The sequence below is a fragment of the Panthera onca genome, chromosome D2 (assembly GCF_046562875.1).
Source record: "Panthera onca isolate mPanOnc1 chromosome D2, mPanOnc1 haplotype 2, whole genome shotgun sequence".
Lineage (NCBI taxonomy): Eukaryota > Metazoa > Chordata > Mammalia > Carnivora > Felidae > Panthera > Panthera onca.
Window position 1 is genome coordinate 18,056,913 of NC_138349.1, and position 19,026 is coordinate 18,075,938.

Sequence of the window (19,026 nt, forward strand, 5' to 3'; positions counted from 1 at the left end):
TAAATTGAATAGAATATCAAAATAATTACTATCTTAAATGGTAGTCCATGTTTTTTAAAAATTTTTTAACGTTTATTTTTGAGAGAGAGAGAGAGAGCGCGCGCGCAAGCGAGCATGAGTGGGGGAGGGGCAGAGAGAGAGAGAGAGGGAGACACAGAATCTGAAGCAGGCTCCAGGTTCTGAGCTGTCAGCACAGAGCCCGATGCAGGGCTTGAACTCACAAACCGTGAGATCATGACCCGAGCCGAAGTTGGATGCTTAACCGACTGAGCCACTCAAGTGCCTCCCTTTTTTTTTTTTTTTTTTTTTTTTTAAATCAGAGTGGTTCTCACCATGACTTAGGGCTCCTTCTTCTTTGGAGAAGAAAATTCAAATCATTCAAGAAAACATTTATTGAGGACCCACACGGTGGTTGGTGCTAGAGATACCACCAAATGAGCAAGGCAAGATTTCTGCCTTCAAGAAGATCAGAGGTTAGTGGGGAAGGGACAGAGATTTACACCGAACCCTCCATAAAGACTGGCTATGGTAAGTCTATGATAGATGAAAAGCCACGGGATTAGACAGAAAGGAGGGATTCAGTTTGACTAGCGGATCAAGGAAGGTGAGAAGCTAAAATGCAATAGATCGTGAAGGAGGAATGGATTCTCACAGTTGGGGGGAGAGGAAGGACATTTTAGGGAGAGAGAATAGGAAGCAGAAAGAGCAAGCGTGTGCCTTGATCAGAGAGCCAGGGGCAGGCTCATATGGTTGGATAGATAACAGTATTTCAGGTGGGTAAGGAAAGGAGGGTGGGAGAAGTGGAGGAAGAGCTGTGGACAGCCTTGGCTAGCGTGATAGGGAGCTTGAACCCTGTTCTGAAGGTGGTGAGGGACAGGGAAAAGCACTGAGCAGGGCAGTGGCAGGACCAGATGGGTCTGTGCTTGAGAAAGATGAGCTGGGGGACGACTGGTGTGTGAAAAGGGGTCCGGGCAGTAAGAATATAAAGGAGAATCGATCTGAGGTGTTTCAGATGTGAACTCAGCAGAGCCTAGAGAGGAAGTAGACCCTAGGATGAGAGAAAGAGGCTGGGTCCAAGCTGATTCTCAGGCTTCCACAGACGGCAATAACATTATCCAAAACAGAACACATGAAGAGAAATCATTTTGAAGGGGCGAGAATAACAACCCTTGCCACACACACACACCAGAAAACGCCAAAGTAAAACGGTATGGCCAATCTCGAAAACACGATGCTAAACAAATGAACAGTCATAAAAGGTGATATACCGTCTGATTCTACTTATATGAAGTCTCCTGGAGAGCAAAATCCATAGAGACGGGGCTGGGGGGGAATGGGTACAGGGTTTCCTTTTGGGTAATGAACTGATTTGAAACCAGAGAGAGATGATATCGTGAATGTTAAAATGGTTAATTTTGTGTTATGTGAAATTTTACCTTAAAAAAAAAAGATAATAGGAAAAACAAATAAAAACAAAAACAAAACCAGAACCCCCAAAACATCGAGGCAGTCCATGGAACCCTTGTGTTCCAGAATTGCACATACCAAGAAGCTCCTCTTAAACACAAGCGGTAGCAACACAGAGAGAAACATAGGAGAAGGCGTGTTAGCGCCCCTTCACGGGGCTTATCGTCTGTTTCGTTCCTGGTGGACACGCTCCTTCTTACCCGTTATTATGCACACTTTCCTTGGAAGGCCTCGGCTGACAGCCTTGGGAATGCTTAATTGGCAAGAACCTTATTCCTCGTAGGTATAGGCTGTATTTGGGGACCATCCGCCTTTACTTTGTCAAACTCTGGCTGACCTGGTAATGTGAGTCGTCAATTTGTCATGTGGGAGACATGTCAGGGGGTGGGGAACAAAGAAGCAAAGCACATAGAGAGAGGAGCATGCAGGTCAGGAAACAGTAAGGAAAACTTTCTGGCATTCATACTGGTCATCAGTAGCCCTGGGGGAATAAAGGGCTCCCTGATGCTCAGTGCATCATCAGGAAGATTAATTAACATTTGTAAAGGCCACACACAATGTGAAAGGCCCAGTAATGGATCTCCAAAAGCTGGAGTCCCTGTTTTCCAGAAGGGTCATGAAACAAGGAGTGGAAAATATTCCCTAGAAGACAGAGCTGGGTGACCTCGGCCATGAAGAACATTGCAAAGAAACGACTGGGCTTGTCTGGGATTCTCTTCATTCTCAAGTTGAATCTGATCTGACAGATGTGGTGAGTAATTAAGCCCTTGTCCATTCAGAGTCTGAATGCCTGCACTGCGCAGAGAATGGGGCAGGAATAATGAGAGGCACAGCCCCTCCGGGACTATTCAGGAGTGCTCGAATTTGCATGGTCACATGAACCCGAAGGAAGTGGATTATGCCGGCTGGGCCAGGAAGTGGAGACCGCCAAAGCTTTCTGATTTGCATAAATCAGAGGGCTGGAAGGCAGAGAGGCTTGAGGGCTCTCCAAGGAGGCCAGGTGTAGCTGCCTTTCCTAGAACCCAGCACATTTCTGTAGCTAGATGCCTTCTCACCAAGGCTGCAGAGGTAATCCGACGTGTGATGTCATTTGCTCAGAAGTTTCGTCAGTGTGTACCATTAGGTTGCCACAAACCGCGACTTTTGGAAGCAAAGTTGCTGCACAGTCTTCGAATGAATAGATTCTTTGAATCACCTTGAATTAAAGGTGACTTGGTAAGGGGCAATGCATTTTATTATGATTACTGCTGTCAAATAATTTCTAATTGCGTGACAAGGTGCTTAAGCAAAGGAATTGTTTATGGCTTTAAAAAACAGTTAATGCACTCTCAAAAAGGATTATTTCCTTTTTAAGTTTCAAATGAAGGCTACCGATTAATTAAGCCATTTACATAAAAATGTCTTGGATCAGCTACCTGCAAAGATAAAGGATGAAATCTATCCTCTAATTGGAAAAAGAAACACTCCTATATATGGTAATACACATATCCGAAGTACTCTACAAAAAGCAAATAGAAATCATTAATTAAAACTGAAATGTCAAAAATTTTCATTTTATTCTACACAGTATTAAAAATGTTGGTGGTATCATGTACTTTATTGAATAACTTTTCTTGAAATATGGCTTTCCATCTACACTGTTTTACTCAGGTTTTTAATTATTATTATTATTTTTTTTTATTGGAAGTCATGTCAAATTACATGATGGTTTTAGAGACTGGAGGTTCATCCACCCTTCAGCCCCCTCGCCCCCCACATGTAGCTAACTTTGTATTATCTCCCAGATTCACAGACATCAGTCAACCAACGTCAGTGAGAGCATTCAGAACTTGCTCACTTACGTTCTGAACGAGTCCTACACTTGATACAAACAGTCATTACAGACCCAGAATGGAACAAAGAAGGCAGATATTTACTAGTGAAAAACTGAAGTTCCTTAATCACCTTAATATATATAATCAAACGGAAATGATACATTACTCAGGCTAATTATATATAATTTCTTGGCATTAGGTATAAATTATTCAGACTATATCAAGGGAAAAAAAATAAAAAAGATTCTTCTTCATAGCAGAATTTTCATTGTGAAATAGATCTCACAGCAAATCCCATCTTTCTGGTATCTCCCCTTAAGTCTTTGATGACTTAAGTTTGTTTTCCCCAGTTTTTTCCAAGCCGAGGCTGTGCTGTGATTTTGGTAGTTGGAATTGGTCTTTTCATGATCGCTTCCTGGTTTGGTCAACATGTGGCCCTTGAGTAAAATGTTGAGAAGAAAGTGGAAAGGGCAAAGAGGATGGAACAAAAAAGGTGAGCAGAAGAAGAAAGAAGGACAAAGAGCGGGGACAAAACAAGGAGGGAAGACAGAGAGAAGTTTAAAATCACCCAGAAGGTACACATTATAATAAACAGGATGGACAAATGCTCAGTGTCAGAGACTGACATGAGACGAACTGCCGATGTGGGCAGGTCACCTGTCAGAGGGGCTCCGTGTGTTGGTGAACTGGCAGGAAGTGACACTCAGGCACGCGGGCTCCGTGCCATCCCTCGCTCTAAATGAAATTAAAGGGACCTCTCACAGTTGCTCTTCGGGACTGACAAGTTCAAGCCACAAGGTGACGATCAGCTGGCAGGGCTCTCTCTGCTTTACAAAGGTGTGCCGAGGGCAGGGATTATCAATAAACTCCAAGAGATGCATTCTCGCAAGTAGAAATGGAAAACTCAAGGTCTAGCAAAGTCTTTAACGACGCAGAGACACCGTCGCAGAATGGAGGAAATCTATGGTCCATGGGTGGCTGTAATCTCTCTCCCTTAACAAGCCCATTTCCACCTTTAAAAACAACTCAGATAGCTCATATGTTCTTCTAAGGAGCTCAGTGTGATCTGTACAAATGGCTAGCATTGTTTTCATGCTGTTTGGTGAGAAATATGCCCTCTTTTACAGTCAGTGAGGCCCAGGTCTAGAGAAGCTAAATGACTCATCCCAGGTGAAGCTGCCGGAGAGAGAGGTCCTGGATCTGAGGTCAGCATGCCGAGCCCTTGGCCCTGGAACTTTCCAGGGGAGTATCAGGTTTACTACCCACACAGAGGGTTGGAGGAACTCTAGAATCACACCCAGACATGACCGTTGGCAGAAGTACTGCATCCCTGAGAAGACACAGGTCCCTTTTCGAAGTCTTTGTAGAGAGTATTTTATAGGTCTCTGGCCTGTTATCAGACAATCCTCAAATGGAGTGCTGACCTGACTGTATTTTATTTAAAACAAATTTTTTAAACGTTTATTCATTTTTGAGAGACAGACCGCAAGTGGGAGAGGAGCAGACAGAGAGGGAGACACAGAATCCGAAGCAGGCTCCAGGCTCTGAGCTGTCAGCACAGAGCCCGATGCGGGGCTCGAACTCACGGGGACCGTGAGATCATGACCTGAGCCGAAGTCGGACACCCAACCGACTGAGCCACCCCAGTGCCCCTGACCTGACTGTGTTTAGTTGCCACGTGTTCCCATCAATGACACTGTGCTAGACCGTAGGAGGCGCTGCTCCTTCACCACTTGGCAGTGCAGAAGCATCAATTTGTGAAGGTCACTTGCAAGCGCTCATGAATCCGTGTCGTATTTCCCGCTACTTCTGTTGTATGGATTCGCTTTCCTGGAGGAAGAGTTTTTGTACAATTCTACACAGGGACATAACTTCTTCCCCTCATAGACCCTTCGTTTCTTCAACTGCAAGACTGAGACAACAGTTCCTATCTTTTGGGCTTGTTCACACTTAAAGATAAACACATTGCCTGGCACAAAAAAGGCCCGCAAGGAGTGGTAATTATCACAATTATTATCACAGAAAAAGAAGTGGGAGTGGCCGTTTAAGGCTATGAGAACACCTTTATTTTCATATTCTTCTTCCCAGAGGATTAAACTGCTCAAGTCTGTTTGCATTTTCTTTCTTTCTTTTTTTTTTTTTGGTCCCTGCTGATATCAACTCATTATTTAAAGAGTGTTAGCAAAGTTAATCCAAGAGAAACATACATTCTGTGTCATTGATCTCTTTAAGTGACACTTTTTTCATTAATTATTACCTTTCAGTGATAGCGCTGTGACCAGTTTCTATTCCCTCTGGGGGCTTATGAGAATTCGGGGATAAAAAGTGGTTTGGAACCTTTCTGTAGTCAAGGAGTACAGGAGCCTCTCTTTTAAACTTGTAAGAAGAAAACAAAGGCAAACAAAACAAAATACAAAAACAAAGGAAAAATGCCCTAGAGGCCAGCATAATTGTTAAGGCTGAGAAGTTAGACCAGCTTGACCACTTATGAGGGACATGATCTGAGTAAGTTGTTTGCTTAATCTATGAAATGAAATCATAAAAACATTGATCTCTTAGGGATATTAAAGGCTTTTAAACTCCACTAGCAAAGAATAGGTAGCCTATGCCTGGTACATAGATGCACTCAAGAAATGGTTGCCATAATCATGTTCCTATCAATAAACCGTAGAGGAGTTAGGGCACTGGTGCAGAAAACATTTACTGGTAGATATTATTGGGGAACAGTAGGGGTAATAATGTTCTAGTAACACCTACCCCAGATTCCCCCCCCCCCCCCCCCCCGCCCTTTACATAGAGTGATTCTATTCCTTTTCTTCCATTTCAGGAAATTCGTTTGTACTTGAAAACAGTCATTAAGCTGAGCCCTGTGTGATGTATGTGTTTAAAAAATGTGGTGGTGACACCTGGGGTTATCAGTCTTTTTATTTGTGGAGACAAAGGTCATATCAGACTTCAGCGATTGTGCATTTCTGGGCCCACGTACTGTGGACACGCTCCTACTGCCCTCAGTAGCCTGTGCACGGGAGGCAGGACAAAATTTTTTCTGGAGGGGTCTTTCTTATAAGGAGATAGAGCAGACATCCTGTGTTATTCAGAAGGGATGTTAGAAAACAAAGTTACTTCCAGAAACTTCTGGTTCACTTAATAGTCATTGATAAATATGAGCCAGTTGTCACTTTGTAGCAAAAGCCCATATACCATCTCCTGCTCATTTCATCAGTTGTGTGGGAGAGTCTCAATTTTTCTACTTCAGTTAATATTTCTAATTCTCCTCAACTGAAAGGAAGGGGAGAAGGAGGAAAGGAAAAGAAAAATAAAGAGGGAACTCTGTCTCTTTAAGTGGGGTCTGCATCCATAGAATCTGAGACCCGTCCTGAGGTAAAAATCCCTTTCTCTGGTAAATGAGACAGCTGGTGGCTTCCAGTTCAAGCCGCCTTGTCAGCAGCCTGTGTCACAGATGCACCGCGTGGTGTCAAGGAGGCTGCAGGGTGGACCAAGGCATGCTGGGAGTGTGGAGTGGACTCTTGCGGTGCCAGCCACGGTGAGGGTGGGGAAGGGCAGGGTCCTCCCTAGGCCTGTCTGTTCTCAGGCCAGGAGTCTTTTTTTTTTTTTTTTTTTTATTTTTGGGACAGAGAGAGACAGAGCATGAACGGGGGAGGGGCAGAGAGAGAGGGAGACACAGAATCGGAAGCAGGCTCCAGGCTCTGAGCTGTCAGCCCAGAGCCTGACGCGGGGCTCGAACTCACGGACCGCGAGATCGTGACCTGGCTGAAGTCGGACGCTTAACCGACTGCGCCACCCAGGCGCCCCAGGCCAGGAGTCTTGAGAGCTAAAGGTGATGTTTCACGAGCCCAGTTTCTAAAGACAAGATTTTGGATTCCTTCAAAGAGTGGATTTTACTAATCCCGGATCCTCAGGGAAGATAGAAAGAGATGATAGAAAGGTTTGGGAGAAGAAAAAAACTGGGCAAGGAGTATGCTACCCTTTCTTTTCTATCCTTTCATTTATGCCGTCTCATTCTGGAGATTAAATAAATTACGTTCTTCCCATCATCAGGGGTACTATACGCGAGCCACTCGAATTTTTCTGCCCTGAAAATGGGCCCCATTTGTTACTGACTTGTTAATTCACACTGAAATTAATTCACAGTGAAATGTATACACTGAAACGCACGCCATCCCGAAAGCCTCACGACTTCTGTGAGGACTACCTACTTAACGTTACTCCGCTTAGCTCATGTTCTGTGAGACTGTTCAGTAAATACCGACTGCTTATGATTTATTTCCTATCACGCTTCCTTCATGTAGGTAACTCCGACTTCTTAGGAATTACAGCAGTTCCCCCCCTCCCCCCCACAGGGTTCTCATTAGGGAAAGAACGTGCCTTCTCTCTTTGGAGAGCAGTTTTGCTCAGCTCTGTCCTAGGTAAGCTTTATAGAGGTGGCCAGTGGACACAAATCCGAAGCAAGTGCCAACAGAGCCACAGGCTAAAGCAACGGGACAGTAGGCTGAGCGAAGGTATTCTGGGTTTCCCTGCTGTTGCCTCTTACGTCGTCAGAGATGGAAGGACCAGGTTTTGCTTCCAGCCATTGTGAACTGATAAGGGGTCCTGCTCTCACGGCCACCACGCAGCTCCTGCCGCCTGCAACTCACCAAGTGCGCTCGACAGCGTCCCAAATGGTTTGTGTCCTGGTCGAGGAGACAAGGCCACTGACCACGTGCTTACATGTTGTAGCAAATACCACGAGCCATGAATGTTTTTAAATGCTTACTCTCAGTTTTGACACTTAAGATGTCCCAGGCTGACACCAGATAGTTCACGGACCAGCGTGAGGAGTAGCTCTAGACCAAAGGATGAATAACGTTCGCTGGAATGATTTAAAGCTGTCACCTTGGCTCTAGCTACGTGCCTCTCGTCCGGATTCTACCCGACCTCCAAACTCTACTGCTTCCAACAAGACAATGCAAATCAGGACCTAGTCCATGAAAACAAATTTAACTCCAAGATAATCTGAATTCCTCGAAGCCAATGAAATTGTCTACCGAATCTTGTGTGTATGCACCTTTTCTAGAAAGTCCAGATGGGTACATGGCCTAGAAATGGTTAAGAGAAACTAATGCCTCAACACTTTTTCATCACCTGGCAACTCTAGTTACAAATTTCAACAGGCAACCACCTAAGCTTCCCTGGAAAATACACACACCTGAGGGGACTGCTGGTTTTATAAAGCCTCCCCAGCTCTGGTGGGTGGGCTATTTCCGTGGTGTTTCAAAACACTGTTGTTCTGGGTTAAGAAAGAGACTGGATTTGTCTACCAAAGACTTGGATAGCGACGGGAGGTTAACTCTCTCCAAAAAATAAATAAAAATAGCCTCTTAAAAAAAGAGTGTCACTATTCTTCAGCATTACGGAAGTATTCCCTACATCGGCGTCTCAGAAGCTTAGAGGCAAGCGAGGCATCCAACTTAGAAGGGAGAGGTGAAAGTGTAGAGAGAGGAGGTAGGGGCTGCTTGCAGGACAGGTGAGCGCTGGCTGGTATGAGTGATGGGGGCGGGAGTATCCAGGTGGAACCAGAGGTCTACAGAGAGCAGGGCCGAGGACATAACCAGGAGGTGAAGTTACCATTCCAATATACACAGAACCGTTTTAAGAGGAAATCTATCCCTAGTACCCAGACCATGGTCTTTACGTACTATTTCCCACAGAAAGGAACTAGGATTCCTTGTAGAAACAGCTGATTCCATGTCTGGGCCAGGAACCCGGGGTATCTTATTCTGCTAGAGAAGAAAGCCTAGGGGTAATTATATTAAAAGGTGACCTGAGGCAACTAGAAGGGGCTCCTATTGATCAAAGATGGGACATTTGAGCATCAAAAAGAGCACTTACTACAAGAGGCTTATGCATATGAAAAAAGATAAAAACCCAAGTGTTTATAGCAATATTCAGTGACAAAGAAGCCTCACTGGCCACAATTCCTCACTGGTGGAATTCAGCGTTTTGAACATTGATAAATGGAAAGAAGCATTTATGATGCTTTTCTTGTATGAACTGTATTTCAGAAGAACCAAAGAGTTGATAATAAGTTCTTCTAAACAGAAAAATAGCTAATAAATGCAGAAAGAATGATAGAATTGAAAATCACCACTTGTAACCCCTAACGGATGTATGCAGTGATATCAATGGTTGGTAAAACCATTAGGTTAACAGGTCCGTACAGAATTTCATAATGGACGAATCAGGCTGACCATACCTGAACCCACTGATCAATCCTGACATCAACACAAGTTGTTCTGTGCCTCCTTAATGTGATGCCACATAGGTATCCTGCATCTCATTCAGTTTTTAAACTAATGACTAATTTACAGGAACAATGGAGAAGAGAGGAACATGCTGCACAGCACAAGGAAGATGCAGAGGCCAGATACATAATGTGAACATTTTTACACGACAATGATCTGCTTTTCTTCAACAAATAAGTACAGTGAAAACTGGAGGAGGATCTATAACAGATTAAAGGACACTTAAAAATGCATCAGCCAAATGCAACAGGTGTACCTTCTTTGAACCCTGACTTAAACTGCCCAACAGTATGGGGACATCTGCGAAACAATTAGGGAAAATTGAGCCTGGACAGGTTGTTATTATTATTATTATTATTATTATTATTATTATTACATTTTTATTAAATCTGTGAGGTGTGATAAGGGTATTTGTGGTTAGGTTTTTAAAAAGTTATGCTTATATACTCTAGAGATACAAACGGAAATATTTACAGGTAAAATCAGATATCTAGGATTTGCTTAAAAATACTCTAGCAAAACAGAAAAGAAAAAGGGAAGGGAAAAGAAAGCAAGAGTGGCTAACTGTTGGTAATTGTAAAAGCTGGGTGTTGGAGAACATGGAGTTCACGACACTATTTTCTTTCTGTGTGTGTGTGTCTCTGTGTGTGTGTGTGTGTGTGTGTGCATATGTGTGAGAGAGAGAGTAAATTCCTGCAATAAAAGTTTTGTTTTCTGTTTTAAAGAGAATCTCGCAGAAAATAAAAAAAAAAAAGGACAGGCAAGCTGATGAAAAACACAACCCTTATCTACTGAGTCTTGGAATTCAGGCCCATACTTGCCCCAGCCCCGGGGTCTGTGGGAGGGTGAGCACAGGTCATACGAAGGAGTTCGGTCTCACTGGTCTCTGTGGGGCAGGGTGACTAGGTGCATGGGAACTCATGGGGAAAGAGCAAGCGTGCTGAATCCACAATCCTCAAGAGAGGCTGGGCCAGCCTTCTGATTGGTGGGAGGGAAGGAGGTGTCCAGGATCTACTCTGGGAGAGGCAAGCAAGAGGATCCCAGCCATAGTCTAGCTTCCTCTTTAACCTCATTCTCAGAGCAAATGCAAAACAAGTACCAACATAACATGCCATCTGGAATTCTATAATGCACTCCTGGCAACAGGCCATGGCAAGCAACCCTCAGAGCTGTAGACGATTGGCATATTTAAAGGCCACACACATCTTTTCTTCAGCCCTCTGTCTATCCTCTTATATGTTATTAATGCATTTAGAGAACTGTAATAAATTTGGACTTGGAAGGAGTTTGGTCAAAGGCAATAACACCAAACTTGATACACAAATGACCTATTGGGACCTATAATATCTCCATGCCAGCTTTTTTCAATTAAATGACCACAACTAGCAAACAACTATTAACATGGGGCCTGTGTGGGATACAAAGATATGCAGTGTCTGCAATGGTGAGCCACAGAATGCTTGTAGAAGAAAAGGGGAAAAAAACCCAGTTTCTCATATAAGTTCTTGAGACAAAGATGTTATTCAGCTTTACAATCCATTGGAGCTCCTCCCAGGAATATTCCACCGGTTTCCACAATTGCAATTGGAGGCTGCCTTGATGGAAACTGTGCTAAAGAACCTGTAATATCCGTGTAATGTCCACACCTGTCCTAAACCCCCAGAGAGTCAGGGACTCTTGTTACTCTACCCTTGGTGACTACAGCTACCTGAAATGATTCCTTCATCAACTGAAAACTAAATAGAAACTATGCCTGATTGTGCTGGTCTTTAGCTGTTTTCTGGGGCTATCCCATGTATTCAGACTGTGTTTACTTTTTTGCACCATTAGTCCAGGACATTGGTGTACCAAGCCATTGCTTCCTAGTCAACAGCAACCACGCTTTCTGAGCCACAGATCCAATCATTCAGCAGGGCGGGCCGCTTGAAATTGAGATTATCCTGAGGATTCAGGAGGTCAGCTGTCATATAGAGTGCATGCAGGTCCCGGTTATCCAACAGAAACTCAGCATGACCCTTCAGCCTAGGCCCCTGGGGTGGCAGAGTCCATTCTTAACATAGAATTAAGAGGTGGACAGAACGGCAGGGGCTTATCTGGTTTAAGCCTTAGCTTCTTGCAGAAAACTTCACACAGAACACTCTACAGCTCTCCCCTGACTTACAATTGGGGTTACGTCCCAATAAACCTATCGGAAGTGGAAAATATTGCGAGTCAAAAAAACATTTGTCACACCTAACCTACTGAACCACATAACTTAGCTTCACTGACCTTAAATGTGCTCAGAACTCTGACATTAGCCTACAAGTTGGACAAAATCACATAATACGATGCCTATTTTATAATAAAGTAGAAATAATATGCTGAATATCTCATGTGACTTATGGAATATAAAATCATTGAACACAAAGCCTGTTTTATAATAAAAAATAAATATGTTGAATGTCTCATGTGATTTATTGACTACTGTAGTGAAAGTGAAGAACACAATGGTTGTATGGGGACAGGATGGTCGTAAGTGTAGCCGTTTTGACCCTCACGATCGCGTGGCTGACTGGGAGCCGCCCCTGCCCAGCAACACGAGAGAGTACTCTATGCTGTGTCGCCGGCCTGAGAAAAGATCAAAATTCAAAGGCTGAAGTATGGTTTCTACCGGATGCGTGCTGCTGTCGTGCCACCGTGACACTGGAAATTTGTAAGTTGAACCGCCGTACGTTGGGGACCCTTTGTACTTCACTGGGAGGTTCTGAGTCTGAGGAAGGACGCTGATGACGTTGCAGCAGAGTTCTTCATTTACAAGGAAGGTCTAGTCCTGTCGGAAGCCCTGTACAGAGCGAACCATCTCCCCAGTAGTCACTTAGCCCCCAGCCCTAGCCAGACTACCGTTGCTGCTGCTTCTACTACCACTAACAACACAACAGTGGTGATGACAATAATTGCAATATCAAATATGTAGAGTTTTTATTTTCTTTTGGGTCTTTACTTCAGTTGTTAGCTTATAAATACCATCATAATCTCCACTTACACATTAAGAAACTGAGGCACAGAGAGATTAAGGGGCGCCTGGGTGGCTCAGTCGGTTAAGCACCGGCTTCGGCTCAGGTCACGGTCTCGGGGTTTGTGAGTTCGAGTCCCATGTCGGGCTCTGTGCTGTCAGTGCAGGGCCTGTTTTGGATCCTCTGTCTCCCTCACTCTCTGCCCCTCCCCCAACTCATTCCCTCTCTCTCTCTCTCAAAAATAAACATTAAAAAAAAAAAACCCAAGGCATAGAGAGATTAAAATAACTTGTTGGAAGTCATAAAACTAGTAAGTGGACAAAGCCAGGCTGTCTGGCTCAAGAGCAGTAGTGTGACTCATTATGAGATACTGCCTCTTATCATACTTATGAGCACTGGCTCTGAATTAATAATCTGAATTCTGAATGGTGGCCTGACTTACAAAAGTAAATGTCCGGATTTTGCCTGAGCTCATGCTCAGACTAGACTCGTTCTTCTTAACTGTGGTTCCATATAAGAATCGCCCGGAGAGCTGTTAAGAAATACTGATGCTGGGAACCCACTCCTAGAGATTCACATTCATTCCGTCCAGGGTAGGGCCTGGTCACCTGTATTTTTAAAATGTTCTCCAGGTGATTCTCAGGTGCAACCAGAGCTGAGAACCACTGGGTGCGACTGAAGTACTTTGCAAAGGTAAAAAAATACATTTGACATTGCTGTATACCTTCTCTTCCCTCTTGCATTGTCACAGAGGACAATGGTGTATTAAAGGCTCTCATTCAAACTTACTTGAATATGGAACCGTTGTTGTGCATAGTGTCTAGAAATGTAGATGGGAACTGCTGTTCTAACCACTTGGAAACCAGCAACTTAGGTTAATAAGCTTGGTTTCTCTCTTTCAAACAGAAAACTCTGCACCTTTAACGTCCAAGATGAAAATTCATGAGAGTGAAAGTTTCTTTCTTCAATAAGGACACAGAAGATCCTTAAGCCAGCTTATTCTCTTAACTAAAAAAGATCCACAATCTCATAGTTGAAAGGGACCTTAAATGCCATCTAATTTCTCTTGGTACCACTAACACACACACACACACACACACACACACACACACACACACCCCAATGCAGAAATCCTTTCTAGAGCATTTTCCCAGATGGTCATCCAGCTCTAGCTTGAACAGTTCAATGACAAGAGACCTCACTCCTTCACAAGACAACACGTTTCATTGTTGGACGGATCAAGTCTTCTTTATATGGGCTCCAAATTGCCTCCCTATAACTTCTACTTAGTCACAGCTCTGTTGTTGTCTGGAATAATGGTATAAAGTCTCTTTTTCTTTCAAATGAGTGTCCTTCAGCACATCATTAAGGCGGAGCATCGTACATTGGAGGGAACACAGAACTACACAGGAGCCAAGACACTCGGATAGGAGATGTAGGTCTGCCTCAGACCTTATCTTTCAGCAACTGAAGCACTTCAGGCATCAGTGTATCATGAATAAGAACAAAGACAATGAAAAACTTGTCTTGCATAACTGTAAGCATCAAAATAAAAGTCTAAGTGAAGGCTTTGTAACTGAAAAGTACTCTACAAACATGTTATTATATTAGTAGATAATTTAAAGTATTATATTTTTATACCTGAACAATTCTTCTGTCATTTGGCACATGTATTGTGTTTCCGAAGTTACGAACATTGGATTTGTTACCTAACTAGATTAACGATGGTGAAGGAGTGCTCCATGACGCCACCTATCTGTTACTTGCATCAATGATTTAGTGATCAGAAATCAAAGTCTTCCAAGGTGGCATGGGTCACAGTGCGCTGATGCTGTCCTTCAGGAGTCTGGCAGACCAGAGGAAACAAAGAGAACTCTGGACTTGAAATCAGAAGGTCTGGGTTTGAATCTGCCATTTACTAGATAGGTGCCATTGAACAAGTCCATTAACCCATTTCCCCACACATAAAAAGGGAGGATGATAACATCAATCTAACCTATACTACACTTAGGATAAAGTAAAACAAAATGTGTTAAATGCTCAACAATAAATGTTACTGATTCTCATTTCAGGGCATTTCACCATTGCCGTGTTTTCAAATCAGTGAGAAGCTGTTTGAAAAGTATATTATATTCTCTCTAAAGTAAATAGAACACTTGGTTACCTGGATTCCACCTGGATAGAGTTCCAACTCTGCCATTAATTCCCGGTGTGACTCACATATTAGGCCTTCGGTTCCCTAATTTGCAAAATGAATTAATTGGACAAGCTGATCTTTAAGCCCTTTTCTAGGTATGGTTCTGGGACCACCAATATTCTTACTGCAAATCAAATTGGAAAAGTTTCAGAAGTAAAATGGTTTCTGAGATCAATTTAGTTATTCCACAATCCCCAAATACTTCCACAGCAAAAACAACGTCTTCAGTTTGCAAGTCTGTTTGAAAACTACCCCCCTTTAGGAAGATATATTTGTTTCCAACTAAGTTCTGCTAGCCAGGTTCCTGAGGTGAGGTACCAGAATTAAAACAAAAAAACCAAAACGAAACAAAACAAAAAAAACAACCCTCAATAAAACCAGACATTTCTCCAAAGAAGAAATACAAATGGCCAATAAGCACAGAAAAACATGCCTGACATCTTAGAGAGTAGAGGGATGCAGATCAAAACCACAATGAGATAGTTTCTCACACCCCCTGGGATAACTATAATCAAGAAGACAGACAATAACAAGTGTTGGCGAGGATGTGAAGAAATTGGAACCCTTTGCGTGTTGCTGGTGGGAATTTAAAACAGTCCAGCTACTTTAGAAAACAGTTTGGCAGTTCCTCAAAAACGTTAGACACAGAGTTACCATACGACCCAGCCATTCCACTCCTAGGTATACAGCCAGGAGAAATGAAAACATATGTCCAAGCAAGAGAAAAAAAACCAGCACGTGAATGCTCATGACAGTGTTGTTCATATAGCAGCATCATTCATCATGTCTATCAGTTGACAAATGGATAAATACACTTTGTATATCCATACGATGGAATATTAGTCAGCAATCAAAAGATATGAAGCACTGATATAGGCTACAACCTGGATGAACTTTGAAAACCTTACGCTAAGTGAAAGAAGCCAGACACAAAAGATCACATACTGTATGATTCCATTTAAATGAAATGTCCAGAAGAGCCAAATCCATAGAGACAGAAAGTAGATTAGTGGTTGTCAGGGGCCGCTGGGAAACAGAGAGTGGCTGTTAATGGATACCAGATTTCTTTTTGGGGTGATGAAAATGTTCTAAAATTGATGGTGGTGATGGTTGCATGACTCAGTGAATACACTGAAAGCTGCTGAACTGTACATGTTAAGTGGGTGAATCATATGATATGTAAATTATATCTCAATAAAGCTGTTAAAAACACTCAATAGAAGCACATCGTCATTAAGTTACCAGGACCAAGGATCACCTCAATTTAAATCGAAGCGCAAAGAACATGTGTGTTTGTGTAAAACTATTTTATGTGGATAATTGCTTTATATGTTCGACTGCTTTAAACCCATTTTTGCATTTGGATCATTTTTCAAGGAGGAGCTGAAATTTAAGGAAGTAAAATTGAATAAACAGGCTATTGTGGCACAAAAAGTATATTTCTTTTATTTCACTACCTAGGATTGACTCAGCGGTGTAAAATGCCATTTAAAAAAAGAATGACAAAGTTTGAATGAGAAAATGTATTTCATCGTGGAAGATAAAAGTCTTTCCTTCTCTACAGTGAATACAGGTAATTTCAGAAGCAGCGGCTCCTAATTATTCACTGTTGAAAAGCTAAAAAAAGGTTCATATTGAAAACAGTGACCTCCAGTTTGCTTCGTGAATGAAGGCAGACACAAATTCTCATTTTCCTAGAATCCTGGTTGATAACTGAGTTGGGAAAAGCATGCATTTCTTCATTACAGTGCAGTCGACTGTTCATTTAAATAACAATAAGCTGCATAAAAGTCACAAAAGCATTATCTAGCAATTCCACTGTGTTGAAATGCATTATTAGTGCTAACAATGCCAAATAGAGTAAATAAATGACTGGCTTCTTATTTTCAGCATTATTCCTGATTACTTAGCTTTATGAAAGGGTAGCATTATTATTAGCGGTGCATTCAACACCTTGGTCAACACTATTTGCTTGGATAACTCTTGAACTGGAAGGGATTTTAAAATAGAGCTATGTTTTTTTCTAGGTTATCCAAGAGTGAAAAAAACCCTCCAATCCACTGCTTATGTATCATACATTTTTAACAGAAAATATTTGAAGAACCCAACTTCTGTTCACTATATATGTGTAAAAAGTGGAATTAAGGTCCTCATTAAAGATAGCACACTTGCAATAGTACTTATTTAAAAATGTAAAATTTACATCAATAGTTTAACTTTACATCAGAAGATTTCCTACCAAGAACATGCTAATGCTTCCATTTTTAAACTTCCTGGAGTCCAACGTCTGGGCTTTTTTTTTTTACTTTTTTCTTTTCTCACTCCCTGAAATATGCAGTACTCCACAAAATGCCACTGATTAAACTTGTTACGAGAGCACCATCAATCGTCCGAGTGCATGGCAAATAAAAGGAGAGATTTCAAATCATTCACTCCTGAGTCTCTAGTCTGCTTTGGTTAGATGAAAAGAGGCATCTCAGTTAAAGATCTGAGCCATATTTGGCTTTAACAGTGCCTGATCGAAGTACGACTCCCCTGAAATGGGGCGACAGGATATATGCTTATAAAGTGGTTATCATCCTAAGGGGAACATTGCACACCAGGGTGATTGACTCTCCTTCAGAAAATGGAAGTTTTTTGGTGTGTGTGTGTGTGTGTGTGTGTGTGCACTGAAGCCTTAGATTATGGTGTAGGAAGGGAGCAGGAAACACAACAAGGAGCACATTAATATTCAGGTAAAGGATTATGTGAGTAGAGGGAGAAATTCTTGAAGGGTGTGGCACATGATGTATTTTCTAAAATTGGCTGCAACAGTACTTCCCATCCCATTGGTTTTCCACAGCCTTGCCCTCCCCACATCAAGGGATAGAGTCTGGGTCTCACCCCGCTGAAATGGGGTGGGTCCCTGTGACTGTCTTCATGAACAGAATGTCCCAGCGGTGACACTGTATGACTTCCTAGGCTAGGTTAGAAAAAGCCACGCAGCTTCTGCCAATCTTGCTCTTGGAACGCATCTTTGGGGCCCTGTGGCGCCAAGCCGGAGGCCGCCATGCTGTAAGGAAGCCCAGACTAGCTCCTGCAGAGAGACGACCTGGAAAGGTCTTGAGACAACGAAGCAATGAAGGGCCCAGGCAGTCCCTAGCTGCTACGGGATCTTGTCTCTTCCCAACTGTTTCCGCTCCAGGCTCTGTCTGAAGACAATCTCATAAGAGACTTGGAGTCAGGACACCCAGCCAAGCTGTTCCTCATTTCCCGACCCACAGAAATTGTGAGTGATAACGAAGTTATGGCTCATTATTGTTGTTCTAAGCCGCTACATTTTGGCGGGGTTACTTACACAGCAGTAGACAACTAGAAGAAGAGGAAAGGAAACCTGAATGAAGACTCCTATCCTAAATAATGCAGAGGGCACGTATGAAGTCTAGTCTTTTAAACCATGACTTTTAGCTAAAAGTAACAGAGAAAGACTCCTTGTAAATCAACAAGGCAAGCCCCAGTTCAGTACTGATTCAGAGCTTAGAACTCCCCCCGCAGTGGTCAACGTCCCCACAGTGAAAGGTCTAGATTCCCACACACAGGAAGGGCAGCAGGGGTGCGAGGAAACTTACCTTGAACTACATTTATGCAGCAAGCACAGTCCTCTGACTGTTTGCTTGGGGTGGTCCTGGCTGTGATGGGCAGGGAAGCTACAGCTCCTCTAAGACACCCACTGGTACAACCACTGGTTCCTGCCTTGCTTTTCATGCTGGAGTAAAACTGTACAGTCTGCAGTTCCCGAGCACAACATATATTTTAACACCTCCATGTCCCTCTTTTCTCTTATTTGGCTAACTCACACGTACTCTTCAGAACTCAGGCCAGGCATCACCAACCCCAGGAAGTCCAACAGGGAAAAGAATTCTTTGTGTACACTTATTGTTACATCGTATTAAAGTTTATGAAAACAGTTCTTCTTAAGGTGTGTTTTCTCACTAGATTGTGTATATTGACAAGGAGATACAAATTCTTTACATTTGTATCTTTACTACCTAAGGCCTCCCTTGGTCACAGCAGCTGGTGCTCAGTAAACGGGTGTGGAAATGAACAGGTAAAGGTAAGTTGGCTTCAAAGGACTCCTTTGGTGACAATGTCTCTAATGCATTTCAAACATCCCATGTTCTGCCCTGATCTCGTTTGGAAACCTCTGTCTGGTAAATTCCTAGGAGAACACTGCATCAGAATTTCGTTCGTGGCATTTTCCCTCATCTTCCACC

The 19,026-nt window shown here is 42.8% G+C and overlaps 1 protein-coding gene across 8 annotated transcripts in view; it reads right to left on the reverse strand.

The window, feature by feature from the left end:
* VTI1A (vesicle transport through interaction with t-SNAREs 1A) overlaps positions 1–19,026 on the reverse strand; it is a 348,742-nt gene that overhangs the window by 80,067 nt on the left and 249,649 nt on the right. The window lies entirely within an intron of this gene.